Genomic DNA, 3,534 nt, shown 5'->3' on the forward strand with positions numbered 1-3,534 from the left:
ATTACTGAAGTGGTAGCTCTCAATCTAATTACATTAAATATAAATGGCCTAAGAAAATGACCTAACTACATACTATCCACAAGACACAAATCCACTGTCGCCTGGATGATTACAACTCAGAGACACTATAGGGCAGACTAAAACTACTCCATACAATTCCCCAGGCTACAAATCTCTGCGGAAGCAGACTGTCTTTCTCTCAGGGAACGCCCCCCTCTACACTACACTTTGGGTTAGCTGCCCAACACAGCCCACTGTGCCAAGAAACCCACTTTAACAAGGATGACATAAAAACTTCAAACCAAAATCACTGCCATCGAGTGAATTCCGATTCGTGCTGTGGTTCGGTGCCATCACGTTGGTCCCGACATAGCCACCCTGTGTACAACAGGGCCAGATACTGCCAGTCCTTTGTCACCTGCAATTGTTAATGTTTGAGCCACTGTCTCCGCCAAATTCCGATTCAGAGTGACATATAAGTACGTTAGAACAAAAAAGATTTTGCAGCTCTCTTCAAAAACATTGCAGCTCTCTTTTTGAGAGTAAATGGATAAACCATAGTACATCCATATGATAGTCTACTACTTAGTATTAAAAAATAACTATTGATCTCTAAGGAAGTGATTCTCAACCTATGGGTCGCAACCCCTTTGAGAGTCCAACAAACCTTCCACAGGGGTCGCCTGATTCATAACAGTGCAAAATTACAGTGATGAAGTAGCAACAAAATAATCTTATGGTTGGGGGGTCACCACCACATGAGGAACTGTATTAAAGGGTCACAGCAAGAGGAAGGTGGAGCACCACTGCTCTGAGGCACCATGCTGAATAAAAGAAGCTAGTCTCAAAAGGTTATATGGGGGGGAGGTTATATAGGGGAGTAAGTAAAAAAGTATTGCTACTCGGCTGCCTCTTCATGCATATGCAGATTTATTCCAAATAAAATGTGTTTATGTCTCTGTGATCAGTGGATGGCTGCCGATAAATTCTGCAAGTATGAACTGTCTTAGTCTTGTTATGTGCCTTCTAAGACAAAAAAATTAAGTTTTGTGCAAAGAACAGCTAGCTTAGAGTTAGTCTTTCCAACAGTCTTTTAAGCAAGATCAAAGATAATGATAATTTCATTAAATGTACAGTAACCAGGCACAAGGCTTAGATTTATCAATACAATCTAGAGCAAGGTCCAATCAAAACAGTGGTCTCTGCTAGGCCAGTTCAATTGAAGCCCAAGAAGTCAACTCAGAAAGTTATGATGACTATTTTTCAGGCGTGGTGGTTAAGCTTTGGGCTGCTTACTGCAAGGTCCAATGTTTGAAACCACCTACCCCTTCAAGGGTGGGTGGTTTCTACTCCCGTAAAGAGTTACAGTCTCAGAAACTCACAATGGTCGTTCTACCCTGTACTACAGGGTCACTAAGAGTCGAAATTGACTCTCTGGCAGTGAGTTTGGTTTGGGAATGGGTTAATAGTCTTGAGAGATTTTCTCAAAGAGCACAGGGCACACAGAGGCTTATTACACAGAACTTTCAAGATACTGAAAACTGCAAAAAAGCTGGGAAAGTTATGCTAAGGATTTTTTTTAATCATGGTAATGTACCTGCTCATTCCTTGAAAGTAACAAGGATCATCCAATGAGAATTTCATGGGAAGCCTTACCTCATCCACTCTCCAGCCCTGATCTTGACCCTTCAGACTTCTTTTTGTCCCCCTAACCCAAAGAACATTGAAAATGAGCATGAACTGAGCCCTTTGGGGTGGTCAAAAGTGTCCTTTTGCCGTAGTGGAATTCAAAGAGTGCAGAATGCTTCAGGGAAGGATTAAACTCACTACCATGGAGTGAAATGCCAGCTCAAAAGGACCCTACAAGGCAGGGTAGAACTGACCCTGGGAGTTTCCAAGACTATAACTTTTTATTTTTAAATCATTTTATTGGGGGCTCATACAGCTCTTATCATAATCCATACATACATCCATTGTGTCAAGCACATTTGTACTTATATTGCCATCATCATTTTCAAAGCATTTTCTTTCTACTTGAGCCCTTGGTAACAGTTTACTTCCTCCCTCCCCAACCCTCCCTCCTTCATGAACCCTGGATAATTTATAATTTTTTTCCCATGTCTTACGCTGACTATAACTCTTGATGGGAGTAGAAACCCCCATCCGTGTCCCAGGGAAGGGTTGGAGAGGTGGAAATAGCACGTTCAGAAGGGTACAGGCCTACATGGTGGCTATGTCAAGGTACAACAGCTGCACATTTTGATGTTTTTTAACAGAGGTCTTTATGATCTTATACCAATACTTTTCGACGAACCCTCACACTCTCACTCCATTTCTCAAACTCCATTTTGGAAATGGCAAAACTGTAGGGACTAAAAACAGATGCAGTGGTTATGCTAGTCACTGCCATGGAGTCGACTCCGACTCACAGCACCCTCTAGGGCAGAGTTTCCGAGACTCGAGTGTAACTCTCCACGCAAGTCCAAAGCCCAGTCTTTCTCCTGCGGGGCGGCTGGTGGTCTCAAACTGCTGATATTGGCAAAGGCAGCCGAACGTGTAACCACTACGCCAGGAGGCTTAAGGGCACTAAAGCTAAAAGGGACAGCATAAGGGAGTCGGGGGCAGTTGTGTGGTAGTCATATGAGTGTATACATGGGTTAGGCAACTAGGTGGCTAACCATTGGCACGACTAAGAAAGTTTACAGTTTAAGCCCACCCAGAGGCACCTGGGGGAAAGGCCTGGCGTCTGGAGCACTGCTCAGCTCTGAACACGTGGAGTCCGAACAGACTCAACCAAAATTGGTTGGGCTGGCTGTAGTTGTTTGTTTGTTTGGGGGGTTGCTTTGTTTGCTTTGTTGTACATAGTTATATATTAAAACTCAGAACTGTACACTAAAAAGTCCATTCTAACTACATGTTAATTTTTTAAGTGAAATAAAGGGATAAGCTCTGGTCTTCTCCAGGTTAAAGAAAAAAAAGGGGGGGGCAGGGAGAGGAAAGGAAAAAAGAAGGAACGTTGGATTCTCCTGGCATTGAGCAGAAAGCACGAGTCCCCTTGACGAGTGCACACACTTACAAAGCAAACCCAATCTTCAAAAATGATTTTCCAGAAGAGGGTAAGAAAAGCAGAGATTCGGATCCAAAGGGTCCATTTTAAAATGCCCACGAAGGGCTTGTCTACTTCCATATTTCACATTGGCACCAAGCTGCCAATTGCTCCAGGCTGAGAGCCACTTTCTCCGTTTGGGCTTACTCCATTTACAATCAAACCTTTATCTAGAACTGATCACTTGGCGGTGAGTCTTTCAGGGGCACTGCAGACTGCGCAGAAGTGGTAGCTTCGGCAGGAGGGTGCTTGAAGAAACAGTGCTGCAAGTTCCCTGCGGGACGCGGCACCCCTCCAGGCCCACACCTTGAAGACCCCAGCAGAGGTTTCCACAAATCAGCACGCCCCGCGCTCCGCGACAGTCCTCGCGAGGCGGCGGCGACCGGAGCGGGCTCTGGGGCATTTCTGCGCACCCCAAAAGCGCCGGC

The 3,534-nt window shown here is 44.7% G+C and overlaps 1 protein-coding gene across 2 annotated transcripts in view; it reads right to left on the reverse strand.

Annotated features, from left to right (window-relative positions):
• Positions 1–3,534, reverse strand: part of SWAP70 (switching B cell complex subunit SWAP70) — a 90,380-nt gene that overhangs the window by 86,334 nt on the left and 512 nt on the right. The window lies entirely within an intron of this gene.

Source organism: Echinops telfairi, unplaced genomic scaffold (genome assembly GCF_000313985.2).
Source record: "Echinops telfairi isolate 266 unplaced genomic scaffold, ASM31398v2 ScPeMD7_60;HRSCAF=208, whole genome shotgun sequence".
NCBI classification, from domain to species: domain Eukaryota; kingdom Metazoa; phylum Chordata; class Mammalia; order Afrosoricida; family Tenrecidae; genus Echinops; species Echinops telfairi.